This window comes from Ambystoma mexicanum, chromosome 4p, assembly GCF_040938575.1.
Source record: "Ambystoma mexicanum isolate Mex_15411 chromosome 4p, UKY_AmexF1_1, whole genome shotgun sequence".
Taxonomy (NCBI): domain Eukaryota; kingdom Metazoa; phylum Chordata; class Amphibia; order Caudata; family Ambystomatidae; genus Ambystoma; species Ambystoma mexicanum.
The window spans coordinates 1,248,418,273-1,248,435,273 of NC_090927.1; the positions used below are offsets into that span (position 1 = coordinate 1,248,418,273).

Genomic DNA, 17,001 nt, shown 5'->3' on the forward strand with positions numbered 1-17,001 from the left:
ATCAGCTGTGGATAAGGCCCGCGCTCTCTTCAAATGGCTGCAGAGGCTGGACTGGGCTGCAGACTTACGCGAGTTGGAGCAGGGCTGGCAGCATTCAATTCGGAAGTTCAAAAGAGGTAAGAAGGATAACCAGCTGACAGCGAAAACAGCAGAGTTCTGTCGCCCTTGTCTCCTCGTCGGGCTTAACCTAGCCATTATTGTGTTGGTTGTTCTCTCCACCTCCCTGCAACAGAAACCTGGAAGGACGGAGTAAAGTTATCCTACCAGACACAGGTGTCCTGAATGGGCCCACAAGTCTTAAATATCTCGCCTGATCGAGTGATGAGCATGGTATCATGTTGCAAGTGGCTTTATGGCTTAGCTTACTAAATGCAAATGCTTAAGAGTAATATTCTTAGCATTTCTAGCACCTATGGTCACACCACACTGAATGCGCCTGATCTTGTCTGATCTCGGAAGCTAAGCAGTGTTGGGCATAGTTAGTACCTGGATGGGAGACCACCTGGGAATACCAGCTGCTGTAGGCTTTTTTTGTGCTCGATGATAAGTAATTGTGCAACTTCTCAATTACTTTTCAAATTTGCTTATGTTTCCAAAATAATTCAATCCCTTTTTATAGCGGAAATGTTGGACAACAACATGAGGCCTGGAGCTACCTATTTACATAGAATTAACATACAGGTAGTGTGTTCATGGGTAATAAAATGAGCTTCACATGTAATGCAGTAGAGAGAATATTGAGTCCATCAAGAGGCTTGAAAGAAAGCCATTATTGTGGTGGATGTTCTCTCCACCTCCCTGCAACAGAAATAGGATGGATGGAGTAAAGTTATCCTACCACACACAGGTGTCCTGAATGGGCCCACAAGTTTTATATATCTCACCTGATCGAGTGATGAGCATGGTATCATGTTGCAAGTGGCTTTATGGCTTAGCTTACTAAATGCAAATGCTTAAGAGTAATATTCTTAGCATTTCTAGCACCTACGGTCACACCACACTGAATGCACCCGATCTTGTCTGATCTTAGAAGCTAAGTAGTATTGGGCGTAGTTAGTACATGGATGGGAGACTGCCTCGGAATACCAGGTGCTGTAGGTTTTTTTGTGCTCTATGTTCAGGAAGTGAGCCATTTCTCAAACGTCTTTCAAAACTGCATGGTCTAGCCGACTAAATGCTTAAAAGTACAAAACACAGTAGGCTCAGAGCCTGCGGCCACACCACACTGAATGCGCCCGATCTTGTCTGATCTCGGAAGCTAAGCAGTGTTGGGCATAGTTAGTACCTGGATGGGAGACCACCTGGGAATACCAGCTGCTGTAGGCTTTTTTTTGTGCTCCATGATAAGTAATTGTGCAACTTCTCAATTACTTTTCAAATTTGCTTATGTTTCCAAAATAATTCAATCCCTTTTTATAGCGGAAATGTTGGACAACAACATGAGGCCTGGAGCTACTTATTTACATAGAATTAACATACAGGTAGTGTGTTCATGGGTAATAAAATGAGCTTCACATGTAATGCAGTAGAGAGAATATTGAGTCCATCAAGAGGCTTGAAAGAAAGCCATTATTGTGTTGGTTGTTCTCTCCACCTCCTTGCAACAGAAACAGGATGGATGGAGTAAAGTTATCCTACCAGACATAGGAGTCCTGAATGGGCCCACAAGTCTTATATATCTCGCCTGATCAATTGATGAGCGTGATATCATGTTACAAGTGGCTTTATGGCTTAGCTTACTAAATGCAAATGCTTAAGAGTAATATTCTTAGCCTTTCTAGGGCTTACAGCCACACCACACTGAATGCGCCTGATCTCATCTGATCTTGGAAGCTAATCAGTGTTGGGCCTAGTTAGTTCCTGGATGGAAGACCACCTGGGAATACCAGGTGCTGTAAGCTTTTTTGTGCTCCATGTTCAGGAAGTGAGCCATTTCTCAATTGTCTTTCAAAACTGCATGGTCTAGCCGACTAGATGCTTAAAAGTACAAAACTCACTAGGCCCAGAGCCTACGGCCACACCACACTGAATGCGCCCGATCTCATCTGATCTCAGAAGCTAAGCAGTGTTGGGCATAGTTAGTACCTGGATGGGAGACCACCTGGGAATACCAGCTGCTGTAGGCTTTTTTTTGTGCTCCATGATAAGTAATTGTGCAACTTCTCAATTACTTTTCAAATTTGCTTATGTTTCCAAAATAATTCAATCCCTTTTTATAGCGGAAATGTTGGACAACAACATGAGGCCTGGAGCTACTTATTTACATAGAATTAACATACAGGTAGTGTGTTCATGGGTTATAAAATGAGCTTCACATGTAATGCAGTAGAGAGAATATTGAGTCCATCAAGAGGCTTGAAAGAAAGCCATTATTGTGTTGGTTGTTCTCTCCACCTCCCTGCAACAGAAACAGGATGGATGGAGTAAAGTTATCCTACCAGACATAGGAGTCCTGAATGGGCCCACAAGTCTTATATATCTCGCCTGATCAATTGATGAGCGTGGTATTATGTTGCAAGTGGCTTTATGGCTTAGCTTACTAAATGCAAATGCTTAAGAGTAATATTCTTAGCCTTTCTAGGGCTTACAGCCACACCACACTGAATGTGCCTGATCTCATCTGATCTTGGAAGCTAAGCAGTGTCGGGCCTAGTGTTAGGGAGAATTCTCATTTCATGGCTAATTTCCCTTACCTAGTGATTTCCTCAGCAGCTTTGCTGGATCTCTGGAGTTATTTCTTTCCACTAGGTAAGAGTGTGAGCTTTTCCCCCACTCTTACCCATGTTTTGCTATGTGTCGTTTACCTTTTTTTATGATTGTGGACTCTGGAGTACACCACTTCAGTGGCCCCCTTCTTTTGTGTGTTACACAGCACCTTCAGTGCAGTGACACAGGGATGTCGTTCAGACTTCCCACCGACTCCATTTCTGAGGATGACTACTGTCCCCCAGAAAAGAGTAAAGTTGCCATTAACTTTACTTAGTCAAATTAACCACAGATCCAGTACACCCCATCTTACATGGAGTACTGGAAGGGTTAACTCTTAGCCCTTTTTATCTGTACCTCCTAGAGCATTGTTTCGCTCTTTTAACATTTAGAATTGGCTGGTGGCAGTGGTATCTACCCTAAACCTTTCTACCGCGGTTATCTTATATAAATGTGGTGGTATTGTAGGCTATTGTATTAGCCTCGAACTTAAACCCGCTTGACCAAATACATTTTCTTTTGGCTCCGGTGCGGTTTATTCGCCATTTCTTTTTGTTAAACTCCTTCTGGTGTGTTACTTTGCGCGGCAAACCAGGTTTGCCTCCTTTGTTCACTGTCTTTTGGCAGGCTTCTGCCAAGAAGCCCTCCTCTAGGCGCCTGGGTGTCTAGGTGGGCTGAATGTGAGGGAGGGTTGTAGTCACCCCCTCCACAGGGTATCCTAGGAAACCCAAGTCACACTTTTTCATGATTGGCTGAGGTGGTTGTCCGGGCTGGACAACCCCTCTGCTGTGTAATTGACAGCCAAGCTGTGTGAATGGGGGATTTTCGCATAAAAGGCAGGTCTCTTGGGCTGGAAGTCAGAGAGTCGCCACTGGAACTACAAGGAACTGAAGAGAAGTGGAGGAGAGGTTGACTGCTGCAACTATCCCGTACCGGTGAAGCCCTGCTGCAGTCCTGAGCTATCTACCCTTCAACGACTAAGAGAAGATCCAGTCCAGAGTCTTCTTCCCTTGAGCCTGGTGGGGATAACCAGCTCGTCTTCTTCAGTCAGAGGAATCCCTTTGTGGTCGAAATCGCTGCACACTGCTGTAGGTGTCTGGATAGCCACCTGAAGAGCCTCTCCTGTTTTTAAAGAGAGCACCTTTTATTCATCGTCGCTGCTGCCGGCCTCATCCCTGTGTGGGGCAGACTCCCTCATCGTCCTTCTTCGTGCCGAAGCTCCAGGAATTGTGGGTCTGCAGGAAACTACCAGGAACAACTGCCGTGGCACCAGCTTCATCCTTTGAGAAAGGTACTGTGTCCTGCTTGAGGAATTTGGATAGGCTTTTTTGTGCTCCATGTTCAAGCAGTGAGCCGTTTCTCAATTGTCTTTCAAAACTGCATGGTCTAGCCGACTAGATGCTTAAAAGTACAATACTCACGAGGCAAAGCACCTACGGCCACACCGCACTGAATGCGACTGATCTTGGAAGCTAAGCAGTGTCGGGCCTATTTAGTACCTAGATGGAGAACGCCTGGGAATCCCAAGTGCTGTAGGATTTTTTGTGCTCCATGTTCAGGAAGTTGTTAGGGAGAATTCTTATTCTATGGCTAATTTCCCTTACCTAGTAAGTCCCTCAGCAGCTTTGCTGGATCTCTGAAGTTATTTCTTTCCACTTGGTAAGACTGTGAGCTTTTCCCCCACTCTTACACCTATTTTGCTATGTGCCTTTTACCTGTTTTTAAGATTGTGAGCTCTGGAGTACACCACTTCAGTAGCCCCCTTCTTGTGTGTGTCACACAGCACCTTCAGTGCAGTGACACAGGGTTGTCATTAAGACTTCCCACCGACTCCATTTCTGAGGTGACTACTGTCCCCAGAAAAGGGTAAAGTTACCATTAAGTTTACTTAGTCAAATTTAACCACAGATCCAGTACACACAATCTTACATGGGGTGCTGGAAGGGTTAACTCTTAACTCTTTTTATCTGTACCTCCTAGTGCATTGTTTCGCTCTTTTAACATTTAGACATGGCTGGTGGCAGTGGTATCCAGGGGTGGACTGGCCTGTATGGAACTCTGGAGATTTCCCGGTAAATTGCTGCTCCGTAGGCCTCTCTTGTGTGGTATTTCGACATTTTCGCATAGGAAAGAGTTGGGCTTATTGAAAATGTGTAATTTGGGGCCACTTTGAACATGATTTCCAGGGCCTCTTTTGGGTCCCAGTCCACCACTGGTGGTATCTACCCTAAATTACTACCGCGGTTATCTTATATAACCGTGGTAATATTGTAGGCTATTGTGTTAGCCTCAAACTTAAACCCGCTTGACCAAATCCTTTTTCGTTTGGCTCCGGTGCAGTTTATTCGCCATTTCTTTTTGTTAAACTCCTTCTTGTATTTTACTTTGCGTGGCAAACCAGGTTTGTCTTCTTTGTTCACTGTCTTTTGGCGGGCTTCTACCTAGAAGCCCTCCTCAAGGCGCCTGGGTGTCTAGGTGGGCTGAATGTGAGGGAGGGGTGTAGTCACCTCCTGCACACGGTATCCTAGGAAACCCAAGTCGCACTTTGTCATAATTGGGCAAGGTGGTTGTCTGGGCTGGACAACCCCCCTGCTGGGTGATTGACAGCCAGGCTGTGTGAATGGGGGATTTTTGCATAAAAGGCAGGTCTCTTGGGCTGGAAGTCAGAGAGTCGCCACTGGAACTACAAGGAACCGACGAGAAGTGGAGGAGAGGTTGACTGCGGCAACTACCCCGTACGGGTGAAGCCCTGCTGCAGTCCTGAGCTATCTACCCTTCAACGACTAAGAGGAGATCCAGTCCGGAGTCTTCTTCCTTTGAGCCTGGTGGGGATAACCAGCTCATCTTCTTCAGCCAGAGGTCACCCTCGTGGTCGAAATCGCTGCACACTGCTGTAGTGGTCCGGATAGCCACCTGAAGAACCTCTCCTGTTTTTAAGGAGCGCACCTTTTATTCATTGTCGCTGCTGCCGGCCTCATCCCTGTGTGGTGCGGACCCCCTCATCGTCCTTCTTCGTGCTGAAGCTGCAGGAAAGCGTGGGTCTGCAGGAAACCAACAGGAACAACTGCCGTGGCACCAGCTTCGTTCTTTGAGAAAGGTACTGTGTCCTGTTTGAGGAAGTTTGGGTGAAATCCCTATTTCTCTACTTTAAGGCTTGTCCTTACAGTTCTCTCATAACTTTTGCTTCCGAACATTGACAATATCAAAGTACTCTTGGCAACGTTGAATCTCGAACTGTCCGACTGTGTGATCCTCGACAACAGGCACCCAGTGTCACTTCACTTTGGCTCCGGCCCCTTTGACTCTTGAATTCCTGTCTATGTGTGTTCTTCGATTCTGTCTGCCTAACCAACATATTGCCTCTGATTTTTGCCCCCAACTTGCTCTGGGTATCTCAGGTGCTAAGTGTGTTTTTGCCTCGGTAGCATTTCTAGCCGCGATACGCATTTATCTAGTAGACCGAACTGTCAAAAAGTGATTGCAATTGTATTCACGGTAACGTGTTCTGTTTCGTAACACCGGTCTATTCAAACACAGGGTAATTACCTCGAATAGTACTGTACAAAGTGAATTGGTTTGTTGTAGTATATTTTACGTGTGGTTTTTGAATTAATAGAAGTGTTGTGTTGATAACAAATGGTTTAAAAATAAATGTACTTATATCTTTTACCTGAAACCATGAGTCAGTGTTTGCTTGAGTCACAGTAATTGTGGTCCCTTTGTGTAATCTCTGTTACTGATCATATACTCTTGAGATATGCCTGGCTGCTCCGCTACTGCTTTCACACGCGAATGCGCCCAGGTCCAGGCTGCTGCCAACTGGCATACAGCAGCGTTGGACGTCATGAGAACTATACACACGATTCTATGAGAATTTCAGCAGCACACAAGTGTTATGAAATCAGATATAAGTACAGCCCTGAAGATGGTTATAGACCGAAATGCATAGGCATATGTACTAACTCACTAATAGACCCACGTATTCATGGGATGCCTCACTAAAAAAGAGTAAAAACGAGATAGGGGTATTGAAATGTGAATTAAACATTTCTCTCGAGAAACTTTGAGTGATTTTTTTATGACTATTTGTTTGAAAAATTGAAAAACAGCTTATTAGGAAATTGAACTATTCGTAGAACCCTGACAAGGGTCAACTGTGAGCACCAGTTTTAAATAAGGTACAGTTACCTTATTTTTTCCTTGTTTCTATATCGTGAGGTCCGGGTGCCAAATGACCTTTTCAAACTGGTAGCTCCAGGATAAAGCAATTTTATATTCAAATCTACAGTAGTTGAACCCTTCTACAGTATACATTTCCGTAGTGCCCACCTATACTCCGTTTCTGCTCCGCTACTGCTACCACTTTAACATAGAAGTACAGGCTTGTACCAAAGGTAAAACTTGTATTGCCACCTGTAGTCTTAATTGTGTGTAGTGGTCCCTAAAGGCACTGCACGGGATTCTGCCTAACACTGGTGGCAGCGGTGGGATTTGAACCCACGCCTCCGAAGAGACTGGAGCCAGCATAACTGTGGTTGATGAATGTTTTTCCAAAGTGGAGGTTGTTGCTAAGACACCCAAACACTTAACCAAGTAAGCTGGAGGCCCTGTGCAAATGGTTCCCCAGTTACCAGCTCTCATCCAGTGTAATGACATGACTGTCAGGATACCTGTAAGTGTGCAGAATAACGTACCTGGGAGGGTCCTGCTGGTTAATGACCTTAAAACTCTTGGAGTTGTGTCTAGTACCCCCAGGCCCGCCAGCAGAAGGAAGCAGGAGCTGACAAGGTCTGCAAGGGAGAGAACCTTGAGAGGCTCTCCTGGGGACATGATAGAGGAAGCTATCACCCCAAGTCCACAGGACTTCCTTACTGCCATTGCAGGGCAAGGAAAGACCAAGGGGAAACCCAGCTCTTCCAGCAAGAAACCAGCAAGTACTCCTGTGCCCAGAAGGACATCTCCAAGAATGTCCAAAGTCACATCTGTGACTCCCACACCAGCTGAGGCTGAGTGTGAGGTTCAACCCTGTATGGTCAAACTAGATACTGAGGAATCAGATCTAGAAGAAGATCTTACCTTGGTAGGAGATCTAGACCCTGTTGACCATCCTGAGCTGCAGTCTTTACTGGCAGAAGGTGGACCCAACAGGGAAGATTTCAGTAAGGGACAAAGAGAATGTCCTACCTTGGAAGGACTTCGCTAACAGGCAACTTCTCAGCTCAATGGGACTGAGCCTGGGAAGTATAGGTTGCACTGGGAAGATGGCCTCTTCTATAGTGAACCAACTGAGTCAACCCCTGGAGACTGCAAAAGACTTGTAGTACCTCTAGCGAACCGACTCCAGTTTCTGCAGTTAGCCCACGAGATACCTTTGGCTGGTCACTTAAGTTTTAAGAAGACCAAGGAAAGGCTCTCTCTTTACTTCTATTGGCCTAAAATGGGTCCAGGAGTAGACAAATTCTGCAGACGCTGTCATACTTGCCAAACCACTGGCAAGTGTGGATCCAAGAATGTGGCACCCTTAGTGCCTCTCCCAGTGGTGGGAGTTCCTTTTGAGAGGGTCGGGATTAACATTGTTGGTCCTCTTGATCCTCCCACATCTTCAGGCAACAGGTTCATCCTGGTTGTAGTGGATCATGCCACTAGATTTCCTGAAGCTATACCTATGAGGACTGTTACGGCTCTGGCTGTGGCTAAGGCCCTACTTGGTATTTTTTACCAGAGTAGGTTTTCCTAAGGAGGTCAGATCTGACATGAGATCAAATTTTATGTCCGACTACATGGAAGCCATGTGGAAAACCTGTGGAGTTACCTACAAGTTCTCAACTGCCTACCATCTCCAAACCAATAGGCTGGTAGAGAGGTTTAACAGAACTATGAACAGCATGATAGGTGATTTAGAAGAACCCCTTAAGAGAAAGTGGGACCTTCTACTGCCATGCCTTCTTTTTGCATATAAAGAAGTCCTTCGAGAGGGAGTAAGATTTAGTACCTTTGAACTTCTCTATGGCCATCCAGTCAGAGTTCCATTGGCCCTGATCAAGGAGGGGTTGGAGGGTGTTCCTTCCCCCAAGCCAGTCAGAGTGACTGACTATGTGATAGGTCTCCGGAGGAGAATGTCACACATGATGGCAGAGGCAACTGATAACTTGAAGGCTGGTCAAGCTCTTGTCAAACATTGGCATGACCAGAAGGCTAACGTTGTTGAGTTTACTCAAGACCAGCTTGTTCTTGTTATGGTCCCTACAAGGCAGAGGGCCTTGCAGGACAAAAGGATAGGACCCTTCAAGGTTGTGGGTAAACCTGGAGAGGTGAACTATCTGGTGGATTTAGACAAACCTAAGGAGGCTCCCAGAGTCTTTCACACCAACAGTTTGAAGGCATATGTCTCTCGACCTGACATAGGAGCTTTGCTTCTAGCTTCAGCTCAGGAGGAGGAGGAGAGTGAACCTCTGCCTGACCTCCTCAGAGGCTTACCTTTAGATGAGCACATGGAAGGAGTTAATCTCTCTTGCAGGCTCACATCTGACCAGCAGGATGAGTGCAAGTTACTGTTGAATCAGTTTGCCTCCCTGTTCTCACTTTCACCAGGCTTAACCCCTTGGAGCCAGCATGATATACTCACTGGTGACTGTTTGCCTGTCAAAAGCAGGGGGTACAGAATGTCAGATAATGTCAGAACCCATATAAGGAATGAGGTCAACAAGATGCTTGATCTTGGGGTTATAGAGCCCTCTACTAGCCCATGGTCTAGCCCAGTTGTGCTTGTACCAAAGGCAGGATCCAAGGAGTTGAGATTCTGCGTGGACTATAGAGCTCTGAATGCATTCACCAAGACTAATGCCCATCCTTTACCTAGGACAGATGAGCTGGTGGACAAACTTGGTGCAGCCAAGAACCTCAGCACATTTAACCTAACGTCATGCTATTGGCAAATAGCCCTGACAGACCATGCCAAGGAGAAAACTGCATGTTCTACCCCAGATGGCCTCTACCAATTCAAGGTAATGCCTTTTGGATTGAAAAATGCACCTGCTACATTTCAGAGGATGGTCAATCAAGTTCCGAATGGAATGGAGGACTTCTGCATGGCATACTTGGATGACATTGCAGTGTTTAGCCCTACTTGGAAAGAACATGGTGAGCACCTAAGATATGTTTTGCAGGCTCTTGAACAGGCAGGCCATCTGACCATAAAGGTAAGAAAATGTCAAATTGGTCAGAGTAAAGTGGTCTACCTTGGGCATGAGGTAGGAGAAGGTGAAATAAGGCCTTTGCTCAGCAAGATTGAAGCTGTGCAAAATTGGACAGCCCCTTCTACTCAAACCCAAGTGAGAGCCTTCCTATGCCTCACTGGGTACTACAGGAATTTCATTGAGAACTATGGATCTAGAGCTTCTCCTCTGAATGTAATCTCCTCTCCAAAATTCCCCAAAAAGGTCAAATGGAATGAAGAGTGCAATCAGGCCTTTGAAAGCCTGAAGAGAAAACCCTTTGTCAAGCTCCAGTTCTCAGAGCTCCTGTCTACCACCAACCCTTGATTGTGCAGACAGATGTTTCTATGTTAGATCCTCCTGTCTCTTAGTCTGTGGGGGGGCGAGTGTTAGGGAGAATTCTCATTCTATGGCTAATGTCCCTTACCTATAGAGTCCCCCAGCAGCTTTGCTGAATTTGAAGCGTTTGTTTCTTTTTCCTGCTAAGAGTGAGACTCTTTTCTCCCACTCTTAGGCATATTTGCTATGTGTGTTCTAGGCTATTTTTTGTGTTTAATCTCTATGGGGTTTATCTCACCCTCATAGGAACCATCTTTTTACACATGTGTTACACAGCACCCTCAGTGCAGTAACACAGGGGTGTCGTAGCGACCCCAAACATAGACTCCATACCCTGGGACTGACTACTGTCTCCTAGGGCATGTAAAGTCCCAATTGACTTTACTAGTCAATTTTTATGAACTAAACCAGTACAACCCATCTTACTATGGAGGTACTGGGAAGGGTTAATAGTTTTTCCCTTGTGGTCATTTTTGAGAGGGTACCATACAGTCCCTCTTCCAAAGGTTTCTGGCTGGTGGCAGTGGTTACTACTGAAAATATTCGACCGCGAATATTTCCCTATGGGATTTTCCCATTGTTCGAGGCTACCACTTTTTCTGACAGCCTCTAACATACCGCCGGTTTATTTAATTATTAACTTTACTCTGGTAGGTTTTATTTACCAGAACTTTAATATAAATTCTTTCTTGTGTCTTTCTCTAATCTCCTAACACAGGTCGGGGATCCTTTGTTCGTCCTTTGGGCGGGCTTCTGCCAAGAAGCCCTCCTTTTGGCGCCACTGAGTATGGGGTGGGTCCATTGTGTGGGTGGTGGAGTAGGACCCCTGGACAGGGTTGCTGCAGCAACCCATGCGGCACTCTAACCTGATAGGCTGGAGGGTCTCCCGCCAAGAGGACCGGTCCACTGTGTGAGTGACAGCTATGCTGTACGAATGGGGATCTTTTTGCATAAAAGCAGGGTCCTGAGGAATGGAAGAGCAAGACGTTGCCACTGGAACTACGGAACCGATGAGGAGAGAAGCCAAAGACATCTGCAACGACTGAACCACCGGTGAAGCCCTGCTGCAGCGTCTCACCACTTTTCTCCACACGATGAGAGGAGATCTTCATCAGAAAGAACCTTCTTCCCTTGAGCTGGTGGGGCCAACCAGTTTGCCAATCGCCTTCTTGGACCAGCACCTCGGCTGGTTTTATCCCTGGGTAGTGCAGTCACTCGAACCTTCCTCCATGACGAGTGTCCCTCTTCCTCTGCTGGATCACCCGAACTGCAGGAACTACCAGGAACAACCGCCACTGCAGGAGCCTCTTCTTAATTTTAAGGTACATTGTTCTGCCAGGCCTCCCTTTTAGTGCGGTAGCTCTAAAGGTGTTTTAAATACTTTACCTACCTGTTGGGGTGGCTGCCTCTGTCGTCTAACATTGTCTTTCGCCTTCTGCACCCACCTTTTCGAATCGTTAACCAAAGACTTGACTGCAGCTATAAGAACATTTTGCTCCTGAGCCTTTGCCCTGTTCCATTGACTCTGGCACAGGCCTATTGACTCTGGCTATACTTGTTAGAACTGCCTTCTCTAGATTGCTTCTCAACTAGAACTGTGTTGGTGCACCTATTTCTTATAACCACCTTTTCCTTCCCACTTTTAAAACTTGTGAAGTGCCATTTTGCTCGGTTTTCATTTAAGTATACTCTATGCTAAAGTACTGCCTTGCCTAACTTGTTCACAAACTTATTGGGAAGTGTTGCTAAGGTGCCTAAGACGATATTGCTGTATAACTTGTCCTTTCCCTCCCTTGTGAGAAATTGCTAGAGTGCCATTTGTGTTTGGTTTTCACTGTGCCGTTTTTCTCAGTTTTTACTCTTTCTCAAACTTCTCTACAATTTAACTAGGGAGTTGTGTATACTTTTCTTGACTGATTTTAACTTGCTTTATTAACTGTGATTAATGTGTTGAACTAGAAGTGTGTAAAATAAATATATATATTCTTTTTAATACAAAGCTTTGGTCAGTGTTTCCTTGTGCCATAGCACTGTAGTCCTATTGTGTAAACCCTGAATACTGCTCAGCTCCCTCTTGAGATAAGTCTGACTGCTTAGCCACAGCTACCAACTAAATCTTTGTGGTACAGACTGATACCAAAGGGGATTTATTGCTCATACCTGTAGTCTTAATCTTCTGTAGTGCTCCCTGAGGGAACTGCACAGGATTCTGCCCAACACTTACTAAATGTAAATACTTAAGAGTAATATTCTTAGCATTTATAGCACCTACGGTCACACCACACTGAATGTGCCCGACCTCATCTGATCTCGGAAGCTAAGCAGTGTAGTGCCTAGTTAGTACCTGGTTGGGAGACCGCCTGCGAATACCAGGTGTTGTAGGCTTTTTTTGTTCTCCATGTTCAGCAAGTGAGCCATTTCTCAATTGTCTTTCAAAACTGCATGGTCTAGCCGATTAGATGCTTAAAAGTACAACACTCAGTGGGTCCAGAGCCTATGGCCACACCACACTGAATGTGCTCGATCCCGTCTGATCTCATGAAGCTAAGCAGTGTCGGGCCTAGTTAGTACCTGGATGGGAGACCGCCTGGGAATACCAGGTGCTGTATGCTTTTTTGTGCTCCATGTTCAGGAAATGAGCCATTTCTCAATTGTCTTTCAAAACTGCATTGTCTAGCCGACCAGATGCTTAAAAGTACAAAACTCAATGGCCCTTAACGCCTGATTCACACTTTAACGCCTGCTTTTTGTAGGCGTTAAAGTCCAAGGCGCTAAGCGACCTTGGTGCTAATTACGGCACCATAATTTACGGTGCCGTAATTAGCGCCTTCCCCTTCCCCATTATGCCCTATGGGGCAAAATTGGGAATGGGGAAGGGCAAATGGTGAATGGGGAATTACCGCCCCACTCACCTTGGAATGGGGCGGTAATTCCACCATCCACCATGGCGGAATCCGGCATGGACTATGGTGCTAATAGCACCATGGTCCACCGCCTGACTTGTAATGAGGGCCAATAGGTCCAGAGCCTACGTCCACACCACACTGAATGCGCCTGATCTCGTCTGATCTTGGAAACTAAACAGTGTCGGGCCTAGTTAGTAGCTGGATGGAAGACCGCCTGGGAATACCAGGTGCTATAGGCTTTTATGTGCTCCAGGGTCAGGAAATGAGCCATTTCTTAATTGTGCAACTTCTCAATTACTTTTCAAATTTGCTTATGTTTCCAAAATAATTGAATCCCTTTTCATAGCGGAAATGTTGGAAAACAACATGAGGCCTGGAGCTACCTATTTACATAGAATTAACATACAGGTAGTGTGTTCATGGGTAATAAATCGACCTTCACATGTAATGCAGTACAGACACTATTGAATCCATCAAGAGGCTTGAAAGAAAGCCGTTATTGTGTTGATTCTTCTCTCCACCTCCCTGCAACAGAAACAGGATAGATGGAGTAAAGTTATCCTACCAGACATAGGAGTCCTGAATGGGCCCACAAGTCTTATATATCTCGCATGATCGAGCCTGATCGAGTGATGAGCGTGGTATCATGTTGCAAGTGGCTTTATGGCTTAGCTTAAGGGTAATATTATTAGCATTTATAGAGCCTACGGCCACACCACACTGAATGAGCCTAAACTCATCTGATCTTGGATGCTAAGCAGTATCAGGCCTAGTTAGTACCTGGATGGGAGACCGCCTGGGAATACCAGGTGCTGTAGGCTTTTCTGTGCTCCATGTTCAGGAAGTAAACCATTTCGCAACTGTCTTTCAAAACTGCATGGACTAGCCGACTAGATACTTAAAAGTACAAAACTCACTATGCCCTGAACCTACAGCCACACCACACTGAATGCGTCTGATCTCAGAAACTAAGCAGTGTCAGGCCTAGTTAGTACCTGGATGGGAGACCGCCTGGGAATACCAGGTGCTCTAGGCTTTTTTGTGCTCCATGTTCAGGAAGTGAGCCATTTCTCAAGTGTCTTTCAAAACTGCTTGGTCTAGCCGACTAGATGCTTAAAAGTACAAAACTCACTAGACCCAGAGCCTACGGCCACACCACACTGAATGAGCCTGATCTGGGAAGTTAAGTAGTGTTTGGCCCAGTTAGTACCTGGATGGGAGACCACCTGGGAATACCAGGTGCTGTAAGCTTTTCTGTGCTCCATGTTCAGGAAGTGAGCCATTTCGCAATTGTCTTTCAAAACTGCATGGTCTAGCCGACTACATGCTTAAAAGTACAAAACTCACAAGTCCCTGAGCCTACAGCCACACCACACTGAATGCGCCTCATCTAGTCTGATCTCAGAAACTAAGCAGTGTCAGGCCTAGTTATCACCTGGATGGGAGACCACCTGGGAATACCAGGTGCGGTAGGCTTTTTTGTTCTCCATGTTCAGGAAGTGCGCCATTTCTCAATTGTCTTTCAAAACTGCATGGTCTACCCGACTAGATGCTTAAAAGTACAAAGCTCACTAGAGCCAGCGCCTACTGCCACACCACACTGGATGAGCCTGATCCCAGAAGATAAGCAGTGTCAGGCCTAGTTAGTACCTGTATGGGAGACTGCCTGGGAACACCAGATGTTGTAGGCTTTTTTTGTGCTCCATGTTCAGGAATTGAGCCATTTCTCAATTGTCTTTCAAATTTGCTTATGTTTCCAAAATAATTGAATCCCTTTTTATAGCGGAAATGTTGGACAACAACATGAGGCCTGCAGCTACCTATTTACATAGAATTAACATACAGGTAGTGTGTTCATGGGTAATACATCGACCTTCACATGTAATGCAGTACAGAGAATGTTGAGTCCATCAAGAGGCTTGAAAGAAAGCCATTATTGTGTTGGTTCTTCTCTCCACCTCCCTGTAACAGAAACAGGAAGATGGAGTAAAGTTATCCTACCAGACATAGGAGTTCTGAATGGGCCCACAAGTCTTATATATCTCGCCTGATCGAGTGATGAGCGTGGTATCATTTTGCAAGTGGCTTTATGGCTTAGCTTACTAAATGCAAATGCTTAAGAGTAATATTCTTAGCATTTATGGCGCCTATGGCCACACCACACTGAATGCGTCTGATCTTGGAAGCTAAGCAGTATAGGGCTTAGTTAGTACTTGGATGGGAGACCGCATGGGAATACCAGGTGCTGTAGGTTTTTTTGTGCTCCATGTTCAGGAAGTGAGCCATTTCTCAATTGTCTTTCAAAACTGCATGGTCTAGCCGACTAGATGCTTAAAAGTACAAAACTCACTAGGTCCAAAGCCTATGGCCACACCACACGGAATGCGCTTGATCTTGTCTTATCTCGGAAGCTAAGCGGTGTCAGGCCTAGTTAGTACCTGCATGGGAGACCGCCTGGGAATACCAGGTGCTGTAGGCATTTTTGTTCTCCATGTTCAGGAAGTGAGCCATTTCTTCATTGTCTTTCAAAACTGCATGGTCTAGCCGACTAGATGCTTAAAAGTACAAAACTCACTTGACCCAAACTCTACAGCCACACCACACTGACCGAGCCCGATCTTGTCTGAAGCTATGTAGTGTTGGGCCTAGTTAGTACGTGGATGGGAGACCGCTTGGGAATACCAGGTGCTATAGGCATTTTTGTTCTCCATGTTCAGGAAGTAAACCATTTCGCAATTGTCTTTCAAAACTGCATGGCCTAGCCGACTAGATGCTTAAAAGTACAAAACTGACTGAAACCAGAGCATACAGCCACAACACACTGAATGAGCCTGATCTCAGCTAAGCAGTGTCGGGCCTAGTTAGTACCTCGATGGGAGACCGCCTGGGAATACCAGGTGCTGTAGGCTTTTTTGTGCTCCATGTTCAGGAAGTGAGCCATTTCTCAATTGTCTTTCAAAACTGCATGGTTGGGCCGACTAGATGCTTAGAAGTACAAAACTCACGAGGCCCAGAGTCTATAGCCACACCACACTGATGTCGGCCTGGGTTAGTACCTGGATGAGAGACCGGCTGGGAATACCAGGTCCTGTAGGTTTTTTTGTGCTCCATGTTCAGGAAGTGAGCCATTACCTCCACGTCCACTCTTCCTCGTCCCAGTACTTACTTCATGAGGCACCTGCCTCCGACACAGGCCCTTCTTCTATTTCTTTAAATCCCTATAACTCCTCCCCCACATCCACGTCACTCAGTTTAATTTTTCCTGCCTCCGCCAGGTTGGACTTTTTCTTCCCGGTGCGGGGCACCAAGGAGCACCGATTGCTGGCCCCCTTAGGGGGGGCTGTGTGGCGGGGCCCTCGGCTCCCTCTGGTGCGGCGTTGCTCCTGGGTCCCCTGCAGGGCTTGGGGTCACAGTTGAGCTGGATTGCCTCGCTCAGTTCTTTTCTGGGCTCCGGACCGCAGCGTGAGCATTGTGTCCCGGGTCCTGCAGAGGTGTTTGTGGGGAAGTTGATCCAGGGTTTTTCTTCTTCCTATCCTTGTGCTGATAAAAGGCTTCCCCCTTGGGATCTCCCTCTTGTATTACGGTTCCTTCACGGGCCTCCTTTTGAGCCCATTTCCGAGATTGATATCAAACATCTTACACTGAAATCTGCTTTTCTTATTGCCCTCACTTGTGCCCGTAGGCTTGGGGAGATTGGGGCTCTCTTATGTCACGCTCCTTTCCTGAGGGTGCTGCCAGACTCGGTGGTGCTGGGGCGTGGTCCGAAGTTTCACCCTTAAGTTGTCTCTTGGTTTTCACACCTCTCAGGGTCTGGTTCTCCCTGATTTCTTTCATGA

At 46.1% G+C, this 17,001-nt stretch overlaps 1 non-coding gene and 10 pseudogenes across 1 annotated transcript; all 11 read left to right on the plus strand.

Annotated features, from left to right (window-relative positions):
* Positions 1-408: 408 nt before the first annotated feature.
* LOC138456487 (5S ribosomal RNA) lies at positions 409-527 on the plus strand (annotated as a pseudogene).
* A 455-nt stretch (positions 528-982) lies between these two features.
* Positions 983-1,101, plus strand: LOC138459665 (5S ribosomal RNA; annotated as a pseudogene).
* Positions 1,102-1,207: 106 nt separating this feature from the next.
* On the plus strand, positions 1,208-1,326 carry LOC138455756 (5S ribosomal RNA; annotated as a pseudogene).
* A 456-nt stretch (positions 1,327-1,782) lies between these two features.
* Positions 1,783-1,901, plus strand: LOC138455608 (5S ribosomal RNA; annotated as a pseudogene).
* A 106-nt stretch (positions 1,902-2,007) lies between these two features.
* LOC138455332 (5S ribosomal RNA) lies at positions 2,008-2,126 on the plus strand. The gene has a single exon (XR_011261968.1). It is a non-coding gene; the product is annotated as a 5S ribosomal RNA (ribosomal RNA).
* Positions 2,127-12,525: 10,399 nt separating this feature from the next.
* LOC138456482 (5S ribosomal RNA) lies at positions 12,526-12,644 on the plus strand (annotated as a pseudogene).
* Positions 12,645-12,751: 107 nt separating this feature from the next.
* On the plus strand, positions 12,752-12,871 carry LOC138456030 (5S ribosomal RNA; annotated as a pseudogene).
* A 414-nt stretch (positions 12,872-13,285) lies between these two features.
* LOC138458587 (5S ribosomal RNA) lies at positions 13,286-13,404 on the plus strand (annotated as a pseudogene).
* Positions 13,405-13,867: 463 nt separating this feature from the next.
* LOC138457510 (5S ribosomal RNA) lies at positions 13,868-13,986 on the plus strand (annotated as a pseudogene).
* A 1,324-nt stretch (positions 13,987-15,310) lies between these two features.
* Positions 15,311-15,419, plus strand: LOC138459815 (5S ribosomal RNA; annotated as a pseudogene).
* Positions 15,420-15,525: 106 nt separating this feature from the next.
* Positions 15,526-15,644, plus strand: LOC138459277 (5S ribosomal RNA; annotated as a pseudogene).
* The last annotated feature ends 1,357 nt before the right edge of the window (positions 15,645-17,001 follow it).